Source organism: Lonchura striata, chromosome 2 (genome assembly GCF_050655825.1).
Source record: "Lonchura striata isolate lonStrDom1 chromosome 2, ASM5065582v1, whole genome shotgun sequence".
Lineage (NCBI taxonomy): Eukaryota > Metazoa > Chordata > Aves > Passeriformes > Estrildidae > Lonchura > Lonchura striata.
Window position 1 is genome coordinate 9,484,889 of NC_140704.1, and position 16,852 is coordinate 9,501,740.

At 34.6% G+C, this 16,852-nt stretch overlaps 1 protein-coding gene across 1 annotated transcript in view; it reads right to left on the reverse strand.

Moving 5' to 3' along the window:
* PTPRN2 (protein tyrosine phosphatase receptor type N2) overlaps positions 1 to 16,852 on the reverse strand; it is a 636,386-nt gene that overhangs the window by 331,434 nt on the left and 288,100 nt on the right. The window lies entirely within an intron of this gene.

Sequence of the window (16,852 nt, forward strand, 5' to 3'; positions counted from 1 at the left end):
GAGGAGTCAAAGGCAACACCTGCTGCAGAACTGAAACTGCTACAGTAATTTCTGAAAGAGGGTCATTAAGTGCCCTAATTTATTTTTTTTTTTTGAGTGAATGGAGTCTGCTCTTAGTAGAGGCTAGATGTGCACTGAAGTAGAATAAACCATTTGAAAATTACTTTTAAAAGCCACTGGCAACAAAATATTACCCTTTGCCCTTTTCTCCCACTTATTTATTCTGTTGCCTAAACACAGCAGCACATGCCCTTTGAGGTGACCCAAGCACCTAAGATATCAGTATGGGGTGGCCAGAGGTGACTGAGGGCCATGAGAAAAAACCACTTTTCTGAAAGAGCTTCTGGCAGCCAAAGTATTGCTCAGTGCCCAGAATGCTACCAGACCATGCTGAATTTAGTGAAGTACAACCCATCCTTTTTGCACAACAGAAGGTGGAAATACCTTGCTCCAAAAAATGCTGCCCTTCCCTTAGCAAAAGATTTCCATGGCCATATTAATTCAGAAATGTGCTCTAAGGGTGCTTGAAAGAGATCTGAGGGATTTGCTTTCACTGGGAGATGCTGTTTAGTCTGAAATCTAAGCAGGACTTCTGTTGTAGTTAATGGAGAACAACAGGATCCTCAGGGGCATGGTACACACTTGACCTGTCTTAGACACCAATCATAAGTGTGATAGACATGTATGAGATAGATGAGCTAGAGGAGTTCCAGATGAGACAGACACCTCTCATGGGATGAGATGTATTAGCCTCTGGAAGCACTTATTGCACTGCACTGATTGCAACAGCAGCCAAGGTTGACTGGCTTATACTTAAAGCAGCTAAAACGAAAGGCACCTGAGTTAGAGGAGACAAAATCCACTCTTACATTTAAATGTGATTACAAAGAATTGAGTTAGCTGACACAACACTGACCAGGACTGATTGGGTCCGTGCTTAGAAGGACAACTCCAATTCAGCACTGAGCTGCAAGGTAGCCACTGTAATTAGTTGGCATGATGCTAAACACACTTGTTTTCTTCCAAGGCATTCAGTCAACTCATTTTTAACATGAGCAGAATCATTCACCAGTGAAAGGATGCAGTCTCAGAAATATGGGACAGTTACGAATGATCCACCTGAGGTATTTATGGAAAAAAATTAAAATTCTATTCTGAACACTTCAAAATATGCAGTGGCAATGAAGAGAAAATATTAACTCCCATTTTAAAATAGGAAATTACATATGTTCTGATGAACCTATCAATTAGTTTGAAATAAAAATTAGAATTCTGCATTGCTAAACAGAAATCTTTTTTAAAAAAGTAGAAGCGTATGAATGAAAAAATCAACACATTCTGCCAATGCAAACTGACAATATTTGAAAGTGTTTTCTTTAAAATAAAATGTGAAATTAGCCTGTATTCTGTCATAAGTTGAGTGAAGCTATCTTAATTTAAACCACCAAAATTTGTGTTGCCATAAGGACAGACAAGGGAGTTTATGCATGTATTGAAACTTTTAAATTCCAGTGCCACTTACACATATGAAGATATTTATGTAAAATAACAGGCATATAATTATAAAGAGAAACAAGTGACAGCAATAATGCATTAATGGTATTTTTTGTTTTGCTAAAGATGACTAATGAACTGAATTTCTATGGAAATATAGGGTGCCTGACATTCTCATACCTACCCAATGAGTTCATAATGATTACTGCTATTACAATGAATACAAAATTAATGAATAATAAATTAAATCCTTACACTAAATTGATATTAGGAGCCTCTTTAAGTCATTTTTTGTAACAGTCAAGTCACAATCCATAATAACCTTCTGAGAATAACAAGTTATGGATTTAATTACAGATAAAAAGAAATATCTTCTATTAAAATGTGGGAAATTAAGCCTTAAAAAAATTAAAAATAGAGTAGATTTTGGAAAGTAGCAAAGAATGTTCATAAACTAAAATAATAAAATTAATGAAAAAGGAAATTAGAACGTCATGTTTTTACATATAATGTTTTCAAAAGAAATATGCCAGGGTTAGGATAAAAGATGAACTAGCCAAGCATACTTATGAAAATTTGTAAGGGTTTATGACATATAAATTTAAAAGAACTCTCTCATTTCTATATACAAAAATCCTCTCAGAAGAATTTAGCTAACAATCAAAATAAGTGTCATGTCTAAATGTGGTAATCATCATTCAGAATTCATCAGAAATCTAAAACATTGAAGAGAATTTTTGTTCTTATAATCTTTCCAGAAATTTTCTGGGGAAAAAATAATTGTCACCTCCAAAATATATAGCATTTTGAAAGTTTAAAGACTCTTGGAAATAAAAGATGGAAGATATTTTAAGGGGACAGGACCTTCCCCTGTGTCCCACCACATTTAGTGTTAGAGGTTCTGTATGACTATATTTAATTAATCTGGACATTTTTCAGAATTAAAAATAATTATTTCACCATAAATCATAAACATTTTGATTTATCATGACAAATACCAGCCTGTTAAAAGTGATTCTGACAAAGTCACTGGGGCAGCTTGGACTCCCTGGCATGCTGCTGGAGACCTGTGACTCCCACTTCCCTTGGCACAGGAACAGAACCCATCTGAACATTTTGGAACATGTTCAAGAACTCTTTAAGATCTTCAGAAACAGAAGATGCACTCAAGTACATTTCCATCAGGTACAACAGTTCCTGAACAGAATGGTGAAGAGTGAAAATTAATACTATAACTGAAGTTTCAGATGTGAGAAAAAGAATTCAAGAAATAATTGTCTCAACACAGAGAAGGACAGAGCACATTTAAAATGTGTAAAAAGTGATTTTGCCCTGGAGTTGGTTTCTATATGAATGGCTGTATCTGGTTCCTTTAGCCATGTATCATATCTCCAGCAGTTCTCAGAAGGAAGAGTATGGAAATCAAATACAACTGGTTCCACCTTTTCCAAAAAATGTCTACATTAACTTCTAGGAATTCTCTTTTTAAGGTGATTAAGGTGTCAAAATAATGCAGAGTATAAAGGGTATAAATGTGCTATCTAACTTTAGCACGTGTAAGCATCAACAGAGAATCTCTCCCACAACAGTGCCTGGGCAAGGGTAGGGCTTGACCAGCAATAGATTTCATGTTCCAGAAGGGATCTACCCCAAACCCAGCTTTACCTCTTATGCTGCCACTATTCATTAAACCAGTAACAGTCGCTTAAAGAACAAGGGTGACTTGCAAGTTTTTATCCAGAACAGGGACTAGGAGCATGAAGGATGCTCATCAGTGGCACCAGTGATAACCCAACAGCCATTACCAGATGCACACTGCTAAAAGCCACGCTGGTGCCTATTCCTAAGGGTGTCAGAACTTGCACTTGAAGGTGTCCATGTGATAGTGAAAACATGCTGTGACTGTTTGCTGTGTTACTGACCATTCTGTCCTGAGAGCTTCCATTTCCCCCTTTTTCTCAGTGAAGAAATCTGAGATGTAAACATCTTTTGGAATGAGAATTCTTAGATACTTACTGCCTTCTGTCTAAAGCAAAGATTTATTTAACTGTATGGCAATATTCCACTAAGTTTGTTTAAAACTCTTAAGGGCAAGTTATAATTCATTTTGGTACATACGCCTCTACACATAAATATCTGCCAACTGTAGCATTTATGGTTGTTAGCTGCATAACAGATATCAGTTAGTAATGGATAACAGTTTAACCAAATTAGAGCTCTTAAACTTTCTGATGCTCCTTACCTACATTTAACACAGCAAGAAACCAATATTAAGTGGATGCACTTATTCAGACTGGCAAAGAGTATCAGATAAGCTGAAGCAATATGTAGAAAAATATGCAATAAATACCCAAACACAGCCTCATCACCACTTTAATAACCAGAGAAGACAATCAGCTCCCTTGTCCATACTGTCACTGAGGCAAACATCTAGCCAAACCTGCTTTTCTAGCCTGACCTAGGTTCCAGCTCTTTTTTGTCCCCACTACTGATTTCAGATATTTAGTTATTCTATGAGAGTTATTCTATTTTCCTGCTGCCAGCAGGAAAAAGAGCCTTGGATAGAATGAGAGGAAAAGGAATCAGACAAGCAAAATTGCAAGAGGAGTGAGAAAACCATTGCAAATATTTGGACCCATCCATGTTTACCTCAGAAAACCTGAGAGGGGCATCTGATTCTTCAACATAAAGTTAAAAAGACATTAACTTACAAAAAAAAATTATTAACATATTTTACTAAACCTTATAGAAAGCAGAGTATTTGGAGCTGCCAAGTTAAAACAGCTTACTTGCCTAAAATGTCACTTTGAAAATACTAAGTTGCAACATAAAAGGTTGCATACAGGTTCTGTATCAGGTGGATTTCTCAATCTGAAACACATTAAAAAATAATGTTAAATTACTCTTAATTTAATGTAAAACAACTTCATAACCTCTCTGGCTCCCCAGTTCTCAAGTGGAAATAATTTCCTGTGAAAATCCATTTTACAGCCAAGGATAGTAACTAGACCCAGTGTGGTTGATTTTAGCTGCACATTTCCCATTAATGCTAACTTGAGATCCACAGATATATTGCTGCACATGGGTGCAGGATATACCCTCAAGTTGTTAAATTAATGAAGAGAATTAATACATGGTGATTCCCATAAACAGAAAAATATAAAGAAAAAGAATATCATAAAGAATAATATAGTACACAAAATCCATTCAAAGAAGGAATGATGGGGAGGGAAAAATAGGAAACATTTTCTGATCTCTTCTCAAAATCTGTTATGTTCTGATCTCTTTTCAAAATCTGCAATGACATAACAGTTGAAAAAGGCTTAACCTTTTCCTATAAAAATTCAACAATGAAATCCAGAACAAAAATATAGTCTTTTTCTCAATTAAAATTTATGTTTCAGATTAACCGACTGTTCTTTAGACCTAGATTTAAAGCTTTATCTCTTTTTGCTCTGGATGATATGTAAAGGCAAAAAGTGTCAGAAGAATATTTTCCTCAAAGTTTCTGTGGCAGAACTGGTCAAGGTTAAAAACCACTCAGCAAACCACCAGGATGTTTTGATTGCTACCAATGAAGTTCTACTCCAGCTCCAACTGCAACCACTAAAATATTGCAACCTTCTCTCATCAGGTTTAAGTCTAAGATTTGGCCAACAGATCCCTACTTCCATTGCCAGAGTACACACCAATCAGTCCCAAACCATTACTTTTTGACTGCATTACTTTTTGATTGCATTCTTTCTCCATGTACAGTAAGAATTTCGTGGTCACCAAATACATATACAAACACTAAATTGTGTGTGAAATCAATGCAGACCTGAGGGGCTGTCTGGAGTTCAGGATCATAGCTGAACACCTTGAACTCCTCTGAAACCTTCCCTGTTTCTATCTTATACATATATATATATATATATATACACACACACACACACACACAGAGACACTTTCAGTAGCACAAAGAACACCATGATAAGTGAAAACAATAATTTCTAGTTTCGTCTGATAAAGACATGAATATATCAGGAAAAGACAATCAACATCATAAAATAAATTATACCTATTATAAAAAGCTTAATTGTTTTCATAATTGTATTAATACAATTATTTGTTCGGGTTTTTTTCTTTCATATTTTCTCATACCTTGCTAAAGCACTTTAGCAGTTTAAAAGCCCTCTCTATTAAATAAATCCACTCACAGAGTAGTGCTGGATGAAGTGAAAATGCCCACAAGAAAAACAGGAATATTTTGCATGCATTGAATTTTTGTATTTGAAATTTCTAGCAATTTTTTTTTATTTTCAGCAACTTTATTAAATTCAATAAGTGCATCCTTTTCCTTTTCCTTTCCTCTTTCTTTTATTTTTATTAATGTTTTTCAATGTAAAATAATAGTATTATAATTATTTATCTCTCTGTACATGTATAGCCAAATGCACACATGTATAATAAACAATACTGATGTTTATATATAATAGATTTATATATAATGCTATATATATAATACATACTCTGTGTATATATATATAATACCACATATACATATATATATATAGAAATATACATTTACTCTGTACCACAGATTTCACATATTTCTCCAATTTTATACTGGATGTTTACTCCTAAGCACCCATTTAGTTAATTTTTGTGAACTCTGATAAATGAATTTACCCTGTACTATTAGTTCACATATGCTCAGTGCAAAACTACAGTGAAAACTGGGTTCCACAACTTCTAATTACAAACATTAGCTACCTAAGACTTCTCCAGCTGAGCAGATTAGCATAGATCTTCTCTGCTGACAGCTTTGACCTTCACTCCAGCAAACACTTGTCAAAATGCCAAAAGTAATTACCTGGCTGTTTAGGAAGGAGTAATGGGGTGTAGCTACCTACCTTTTCTTGTTACTGATCTAAAATATCTATAAAACTTTGCCAAGAGGCACCCTCTGGATTTTGGCATATACATTTTTTTTCTCATCTGTCTTTTTTTTTTTTCTTTTTTTTTTTTTTTGGTCTTTTTTTTTTTTTTTCAACAGAACATCAAATATTTGCTATATGATCTCCTGCCAGCCAATCCCATCACAATCCTGGGGGGCAGTCTAAATAACCCACTAGATGGATCTTTCAACCAAAACCATTTTATGACTGCTGTCATCCTGATTTTGTTTCACTGATGCAAGCAGGAAAAAATATATTTAAAAACAGCAGAAGCAGCACAGAGACAAAAGGTCATAATTATCCTATGGTGATAGTACTGTCTATCCTCTGAATTATCTTATACAGTATAGCTTTTTTTTTTTTTAATAAAAAGCCTTTTACTGTTCATATTTCTGATTTACAATTAAGAAAGCTGAGCTGCAGAGAATTTACAGGTATTACTTGAAAAATCTATGGCTGAATCTAAATCTAAATCTAGAATCTAAGCCTAGAGATGTCTTCTGACTTCAGACAACATAAATTCATACAATTTCTCTTTATCTGGAAGGTTCAAATTTATGGAAAGTATCTTTTAAACATAACAAAGGGATTTAACATTTTCCTGAGGACTAGGTAATTCTAGAAAGATTTAAGTATTTGCAGATTATTACAATGGTCAATCACCTCTAAATCCTGAAAACAACTTGTCAGCCTACGGAAAGCATCATCCCCAAATAAGAACAAAATCAAATGTGAAAAATTCGACTCAGTCTTATCTTGCATGTCAGAATGGATATGTGAAGCTCAGGAAAGCTCAAGGTGGGGGTAAAACCCCTTTCTTTAGAAATAGATAGTGAGGAAAACAAACAATTCATGCAAATCAAGTCCCTGGCCTTGCAGTCCCAACATTCCCTAACAACTGTGCAGTGTCAGGCAGGAGCTGCTGCTGGTGAAGGAGCCTTCAGCCCACAGGAGAAAGACTGCTCAGAATGAAGGCAATGTTAACACAGGTCTGAGCACTGCTGACAAGTGTGCCCTTGTGAGCACTGCCAGAAAACTCTCCAAAAACTCTCCCAAAGCTCTCAGATACTTCCTAGTCCAACTATCAAGAGCTCATTACTTTCAGATACATCCCTCCACAAACGATCAGCAGTAGAAGGTCATGCAAGTGCCTATTTTCATGGCAGATGATCTGTGAATCCCCTGGACCTTCTAACTAAGCCTTTCTCAGCCAGAAACCCCCCACCTGCCCCTTCATCCAGGGTCACCTCCCTCCCAAGATGTCAACCTGTAAATGCAGTTTTACGAAGAGAACAAATTGCTCCCAGGTTTAGGGCAGCTGTCCTTACACACTGTTACCAAAACACCACGTTTCTGGAGAGGGGTCTTTCCATGTTATTACTTCTCTCCAGGTAAAAGGGACAACAACCTGATTCTGAGATTAATATATTGATTTTCTGTTTTTACTTTAAATGCTTTAAATAAAAACTATTTTTCATGAAGTAGCTATTTTACTCCTGAAGTAGCACTGCTTTCACTCACAATTTTTATTCTTTGGCTGATATGAAAGCTATCAGCTAAAATCACAAGACTGCTAATCATCCAATTTCATATATTAAAAATAGGATATTTAGTTACATCAGATAAAGTCTATTTTCCTGTTTGTACCAACTGAAATAGAACACTATCTGTTCCACATTATCCCTGTTCCACATGGTGCCTAGCATTTATTTGCATGCACAGTTTAAAATCGTTTGGTTAATCTTGTTGTTCCACATTTTGAGAAGTTATAATCAATCTCTCTAATAGGGGAAAAAAAAAGGTGCTGTCTGTTCTTTCCAAGGTAAAGAAGGTTACAATGATATCTGACATAAATCAGAGTTTCTTCAATTCCCTTCTTTATGCTTACCTAGAAAGTAACATAATCATCAAAAAATATTACAAAGCCAAACTATTCTTTATATAAAAGCTGCCTGGTATATACTCACATTACCAGATTTCTTCTAACAGTCACATTCCTAAAATTTGTTTTAACATGCCTGGGATGTGCTGTAAACAGAGATAGCATCTTAAGTATACTGCACAAAAATGCATAAAACTTTATTAAAGGACTATAACATTTAGAGATGTCTGGAATTGTATTTATTATTGCTGTATATGTCATCTTGCATATGTATTTAAATTTTCCTGGAAAATGTGCTGCTGCTCACAAAAATGTGAAATAGAAGCAATTTGGCTAAATAATATGGTGAATTACAACATTAAGCAATTGTCTTGGGATTGGGGATTTCTGCTTGCTTTAAGTCAGAAATAAAATAAAATTAGTTCTCAAATATTTTAGTGTGGGGACTTTTTGATGCAATGTCCACAGTGGGACCCCCAGCAGTGCTGCTGTATGAAAAATGAAAAAGTATTTTGCTTCAGTCACATATTCTCTGTGTCATGGATTTTAGAGCAGCTATTTGCTGATTTTCACCAACTGAAAACTGTCCAACATATAAATTGTATGGGTCAGTTTCAAATATCTGTGCATGGAAATCTCTAGGAAATATAAATGGAAAAAGACTTTCCACTACCATAGTCAAAAATGTATTGGGAGATTTCTTTGGCTTGAAAAAAAATCACTTTGCACTCCAACTACAGGGCAGTTTCATCCTGGATTATCAGCTCTGTAGGTGTGAAGAAGTCAGCTGCAAGAATTTGGTTATTTAATAGTATCACACATGGTAATATTTATCAAAATTCAAATTTTTGTATTTTTACTTGATCTTAAACTAATTTTGAATTCTTAAAGAGCTGTCAGCAAAGAACAATCTGAATAAAGGAGACTTATGTAGAAGAAATCAGGATTTGCAGAAATCAGAAGACCTTAAGGGATTGATCAATTAAAAAAACCCATATTTTTGAGTACCAAGCAGCAATTACAGGAAGAAGCTTTCCAGTGTACTGAATTCTACCACCCTGACTTCCACCAATCTTCTCAGATTTACATGCAGGATCTATGTATGGGAGCTCTATCTTCAGCAATGTCTCAGTGATTCTGTGGACAATAGTGATGATTTCTCTCTCAAACTTTTAGTCACCTATGATAAATGTCACTTCAGATAATCTATCTTTTCTCTTTGAATGTAGAGGCAATCTAGACAACTATTTTTTAATAAATGCCTAATATTTAGACAGCTGCAACAGATTTAGATCAATTCTATCCTCACTATTAAAATGCATTTAAATATAGTACCAGAAGTCTCTTTAAAAAAAAATCAGCTTAAAAATCTCTATTAACCTCCAAACCACAACATAAATTACTTAAATAGAAGACTCATTTTTACCAGTCTCCATAGGCCTGCTTATAGATTTCAGAAAAAAAACACCTAACAGAAATACATGGGTTTCAATCTAAGCTTCCATTCTGCTATTTCCATTGAACTTGTGTTGTTCAGGTATTCATTATTGTATTCCACAATATTCTAAGACCTCTTCTACACCAATGGTGTGTTTCTCCTTATTCTAGTTTAATTGACAAATTTTTATTAATGGGTGTAAATAAGAGACATGAGAATGAAACAGTATAAACTATAATTGCTTTAAATTAAAGACAATTAACTATATAATGCTAATTAGCTCTTTTTGTTTTACTCCCCCGTTCTACAAAATTATTAAGCAGCTTTACAATTCTCAATAAGGAGCTGGATTTAAGGAATTATGCTGGAATAGATGACATGACTTTATAGTTGAACAGAAGAAAGTTCTGCAATTTTCTGTTAAAACAGAAAGTGGTTTTAAAGAAAAGAAATATTTGTCTCTAAAATTAGATACTTCACGGTTATTCTTAGAGGAGAGGGATGTATGTTCAAATGAATTCTACCCTTACTAATCACAGCATTGAACACCATAATTAGAAGGAAGTCCATGGAGAAGAGTCATAACCAAAGGTACTGGTTATTCTTCAGGACTGAGACACATTTTCTGAATGGTAGCACTTATTTCTCATTTGTTCTATTTTTCAACAGAAGAACAAGGTAGGAAAGAAATGCCATCTTGAAAACTCATTAATCATTGTATCAGACATTTGGTACTTCAGGAGACAGTTCAGTTTCTGAATAATCTTCAAAACCATAATGACATCCTTTATTCAACAATGGACACATTTGAGAAAAATAATTCAGATGGATTTGATGGTACAGTAGTGAAGGGAAATCAATCCATTACAGAGGACTCAGGAGGTGAAAAAGGACAATGTGAACTCAAGGTTTGAGGAGAAGGAATCAGGATTTACACCAAAAGACTTAGGAACTTAGGAACAGAAAAATACCTGTCAAGCCTTTATGTTTCACATTATGGACCAAAGAATTGTAATCCTACTTAAACCAGGGACATGGCAAGTGAAATTCAGATGAACCTCACAACCTCCTGGCTACGTTGTTCAAAGTTTCTGACACAGAAGCTTTCACTTCTCTTCAAAGTTGAACTTAAAATTATTCACAGACACATTCTTTGGTACCGTCTCAGAGAGCAAGATAACTTTGGTCTACAAAAATCTAAATAGAGAGAAGGAATTCAACAAAAAACTTTAAATTTGTTCTGTTTACTTCATCACAGCTGAATTATGATCTGACAGTGAATGACTAATGAATATTTTCAAAACAACCATCACTGCTCACAGCTGTGGGGTAGAAAAGGGAACCAAGACACTGCCAGCATGGACATGTTGGTGCCTGAAGCAAGAGTTCATCTTGCTGAGACTTCTCACAAGACTTGCAAAGCTTATGCCAAGAATCAACAAGAAAACCAAGGCTGGCTATAGTGATTTTGCTCTTTGAAATTGAAGTTTCCTCATTTTGATACCACAGAATTCAGATCTCCTGCACTGACAGCCACCATGAAAAACAAGGTGGATGTTATTAGCAAACCAGCACAAAAAAAAATACTGTCAAATTTCATTATGTCAGCAAGAGAAGCAGTACATTGGAGGCAGAATAAGGCATAAATGCTTTCTTCACCAACTGGATGCAGGCTCACAAGAGCTCGGCCACTTAGTCATCCTAATTAAGAGCAGAACTATGATATCTTGGACCACTCCAAACCAGACACCAGCAGCTGAAAACAATACACAGGGCAAGTTAACTCTAAGGGGTTTAAAGTATTCATTTAACTCAAAAGTACAGTTTAATGCTAAAAGCTAAGGATGGTGTTTTGCCTGTTTAGAGCTGCCAACTCCAACAAAAACATTCACGCTCAATGTCAAAAATTCGATTGCATATTTTTTGTCATGGATATTTCAGCTGAGCTGAGATGTGACCAAAATTTATAGATGTTAAATCTCAAAATATGTAAGATTACAGATTTAATCATTTGCAGTAATTTAAAGCTGATGAGAAATTCTGTTTTAAAATCTATTCCAATAACTTTGAGGCAGTGTCTTTATTCAAATTAGCTTGTTATATTGCATAATACAGTAAAATTTGAATAACAATATATTATGTTTTGCATTTTTGTGTTTCAGTAGAATTAATTTTGTGATGTTTTATTTTCAGAATTAAATCATTCACAGAGAAATGATTTTTAGACAAGAATTTCATATGATTCAACAACCTACTCTCTAAGTCAGGATAATAGTCCCCTTCAGAACCATCTGCATTTTGAAAACGTGAATTTCACCAACAGGGCAACAGAAAGTTTAAAAAAGATTAAAAAAAAAGAGAGAGAGAAAAGCCAACCACAAAAACCATCCAAACCAATGGTTTCATTAAAAGTTATGAAAATTTAAAAAAAAATTGAAAAGTTTATGTTCCTATATATACATTAAATAAATCAAAATTTCTGACTTTCCTTACTGGTGTCTATCACAAGGTATCTTAGACACAAGAACCTGCACACAAGACCTGTTAAGTGCCTAATACCTGGTTATGCACAGCCTTTCAATGTGCTGTCTGTCCCCATCACTACCTTGCCCACACTATGCCCACAGCCCTTTGCTTTTCAGTCTGCACCTGAACACCTAAAATGTTGCAATTCAATACAACACAGAAAGAAATAGAAGCATGATTCTAACACTAAAAAAAATTTCAGCAGTGCTGAGCACCCAAAACTCTCCTACATCTCTTTTCTATGTGTTCAGATTATATATATCTGCCCATTACAAGCACCTGATGTCAAAATTCTTTCCTTGGAAGCTTCAAGAAGTTTCCACTTTTCTAATTATCACTGTCCTTGCCTAAATGGTAGAATTCTGGACTACATATAAAGTAATTTCATTCCTCATTTTTACATCAAATATATTACAATTTTATATAGAGATATCTTACTGATAATTGTTCTCTGCTAGGTTTCTCCTGACCTTTAAACTGAAGAGAAAAAATATACATTTGTTTGTCTAAATGATGACGTGCCAGTTGTAATTACTCCTAGAGCAGGTAACTTATGTCTTGAGAAAGTTTGTTTCTTCAAAACATTGGGATTAAATTACATTGAACAACCAAACTTGACTTATTAAACAGAAATAGGCTAGAGGACAGCTACTTGATGAAAGATGTATTCTATCATTTGAATGTCAAAGTGTGTGAAGCTGGCAAAATGTTGGTTTTCTGCTCTAGAACAAATAAAGGTGTTGTTAATGTGAGAAAGCAAGCTATTCACAATTTTAAATTACTCTGTTGTCAGCTTCCTCATATAATTATATAGCCCTAGAAACTGAAAAAAAAACCCAACCAAAAGTAATCAAAACATTTACACAGAATTGGAACTGTGAATTACTGGGGAAAAAAGTTTAATCAGCAAGAATGTCTCTAAAGGATTTTAGAGAGCTTATTTTGCCTCAAGACAGGTCACGTGTTTATTCTTCACCAAGAAGAATAAACCTCAAACTCCAAGACAACAGAGGCAACCATTTTTATTATCATACTTCCATATCTCTTGTTTTTAGTGGATATTTTAAGTTATTCACCTCCCTGCATAGTTGCTAAATAGTCCCATGTCTTCTCTAACTTGCACATTTTTCAAACTCCACAGAGGAAGATGGAAAACTTTAAATATAGTTCCCTATATTTAAAACTTAAATAGTGCAATTAAAATATGAAGTGTATCCATTTGGGTTACAAAAATATATGCTACGTTAATAATAAGACCCAACTGCTGCACAGAAACTTGTGGCTATCAGTGAGACTTGCACATACATAACACCTGCATGAATAGATTCCTTTTGCAAATCTGAATAATTTACATTCCTGTACTTACTATGGCATCTGATTACCTCAATTTCCAAATTCTTTTAATTTCTAAGGATGTTACAGACTGTGAAGTTCTTCTGTCCATTTGGTCTATTCATTTCTCTAAACAAGATCTTCTTTCCAAGCTCCTGGAGGGATGTCAAGTTACCTAACAGCAGTACAGCATGGAATTGTGCATTTACCTGGGCCTACCTTGGAAGTATGCATTGGTTTATTCTCCTTTGGCTTCCCTTGGTAAATTAAGTACTTGGAATGCTTTTCTTCAAGATATTGTTGATTTTAAACATTTATAATTATAACTACAGCCTGAAAAAACTTCTTATGTAAGTATATATTGCTGTTGATTTTTTAAGAGAATTTATTTTTGGCTTAGAGATCTGGAAGTAAGACGTTTGCTTAAAATAAATGAATTGATTAGTGAGTACATTGACAAGCACTGCAACTTCATGAGTTAGAAAGGAAAAATAAGATATTTTTAAAATTTAAAATATTTGAGGGATGGATAGAATTGTGAGCGCTTTTTATTTTTTTTTTTTTATATAAAGAACAAACACAAGGTTTAGTTATGACAATACTATGACCACACTGAAATACCAAGAGGAACTTATGTAAAACTCCTATAAACCTCTTTCTGCAGCCATCAAATCCTGAAAGTTTTAATTCACTAAGCAAACAGAAGTAAAAAAACTATTTGGGATATTAATATAATAAAGAGTAGATAAAATTACTGCATAAAATATGAATTTAAATTGGTGAATCTGCAGAAATTCTTAGAATCATAGGAAATTATGGTTGGAGAAGACCTCCAAGACCATCAAGTCCAACCTTGACCAAATACCACCTTGCCCACTGAACCATATCCCAAAGGGCCACATCTGTTTGGTTTTGAACACTTCCAGGGATGGTGACTCCAGTCTGTTCCAGTGCTTAGCCACCCTTTCAGTGACATTTTTCCTAATATCCAATCTGAACCTCCTTTGGGACAGCTTGAGGTCATTTCCCCTTGTCCTGTCAGTGCTGGCCTGGGAGAAGAGACTGACCTCCACCTGGCTACAGCCTCTGCTCGGCAGTTGTAGGCAGTGATAAGGTCTCCCCTGAGCCTCCTTTTCTCCAGCTCTCTTGGACATTCCTCCCAGGGTTTATGTTCCAGATCCTTCACCACTTTGTTGCCTTTTCTCTGGGGTGGCATTATTTTGTCCCCAGAACCTCCCCAAGAAAAATACTCTTGGTTTTTTTTCAGTAGCATTTAAGTTAAGGAAGTTGAAAACAACTACTTTGATTTCAGTGATAAGAAAAACCAGAATGTTATATCTGAAATAATTTTGCTGAAATAATGAATCAACATTTTTACTTTTCAGAGTAACTTGTTAAGAACAGGCCAAGGCACATCAGGAATCTCCTGGACTTGACAATGTTTCCACAGCCTTGCTAAATTTCAGTGGATGTCAATTCCTTTAATTTCCATATGTGTAAACTTTTGAATACGTCTAAGCTTCATTATCCACAACTGGAAAAATTATAAATTGCATTCTGATTTATTTTAAACCTGCCTTCTGCCAGTTTAATCTGTCCTTACAATTACACATTCACTGTGCAACTATAGAGCTGACAGACCTTTCTCATACCATAGTCTTTTTTTTTTTTTCCAAAATAAATTTTCCTTTCTTACTGCACCACTGGTTATATGGAAGATATTCCATACTTACAGTCATGACTTCTGTCTTTCCCTGAATCTTTCCATTTCAACCAGAATTTCAAATCTGTCTGAGGTATGAGAAGCAGTACTATGTGTGGTATTTAAATACAGGCAAATGACATATTTATGAAAGAACAAATTATATTATTCTGTTTTCTATTCCATTCCAAATAATTCTCAAAAACAATTTTTCTTGTTCAACTGATAATGGAGACTGAACTGTCATTTTCATCAAATTACCTATCACTACACTAAGTACATTACCAAGTAGACCTTGTATGCAAAGCTATTTTTTCTCCATATGAAATTTTTTACAGTAATTTACAATTAAATTCATTTTCTATTTTGAGTCCATTCACTCAGCTTTATACATTTCTAAGACCAACTTTCACCTTTAATACTGTGAATAATTCAGTATTAGCAGGATTTCTCACCATCCTGCTCACTCTCTTTTCTAATTCACTTATAACTTATTCACTTATAACTTGAATGTTACAGTCCAAGCAGAGACCCTTCCACCTTTTTTTTTTTACTATCTTAGCCTTTTAGAAAACTAATACTTTTTTCCGGATCTCTGTTTCTTGCCTCCTAACCAATTAGTGATTCACCATTTTTCTGTTCCATATTCCACATCCTAAGAAACTATTGTTTTCCTTAGCAACTTCTGGGAAGATCTTGTCAAAAACCTCTGGCAATCCAGTCAGGCTCTACCATTAGCATCATATTTGTTGACCCTTTCAGAGAGATTCAATACGTTTACAAGACAGGGAAGATCATTATTATAAAAAAGCCATATTAATTTTTCCCAGGGAAAAAATCATATCCATTCATGAGTCACATAATTAAGTGTTTATTGTAAATTTGGAGTTCTGACAGTACACATCTAGGGTTTTTTACTGTTGCTACTCTTTAATCACCAGTTAACAAGATCCTTCTGCAATGCAAAGCGTTCTGCAGAGGAAAGTTCTGGTCTAGGAGCTACCCCAGTTCTTTCTGCAACTATATTCATCCATGGTGAAGCAAAAGGAGAAGTTAATTAATAGATTGGAACTCCTAGTGTTTATTTACATTAACTTTTCTTGTTTCTGTTTTCAAGCAATATCACAACTCATTTACTTCTGATTTTTAAAGCCTATCAATTGAGTAATTTGGAAACAAATCAGTCATCAATTCAGATACTTTGCAAAAATTGTTTTTGCAGTCAACAACTCCATAATACAGTTAATAGCCAAGCTGAAAAAGAGCCAATAGGAGTCCTTAGAACAGTGGTACTTACTCAGAAGCATCTTAATTCTAGAAATGTTACCTTTACTTCCAAGATTAACTTGCCATTGAAATAGTTGAAGCAGCAAAACAACAAAGGAGTATTTTACCATTTTTTGTTCCAGAAATTAAGGCTAAGGTGTAATAACATTTTTGTTCCCTGAGAAAAAGTATCAGAAAAGTGATAATCTTTTACAAATGACTAATGTGCTTTTATGTTTTTGACAACACTGAAGAGTTTTTCACCGCACTGG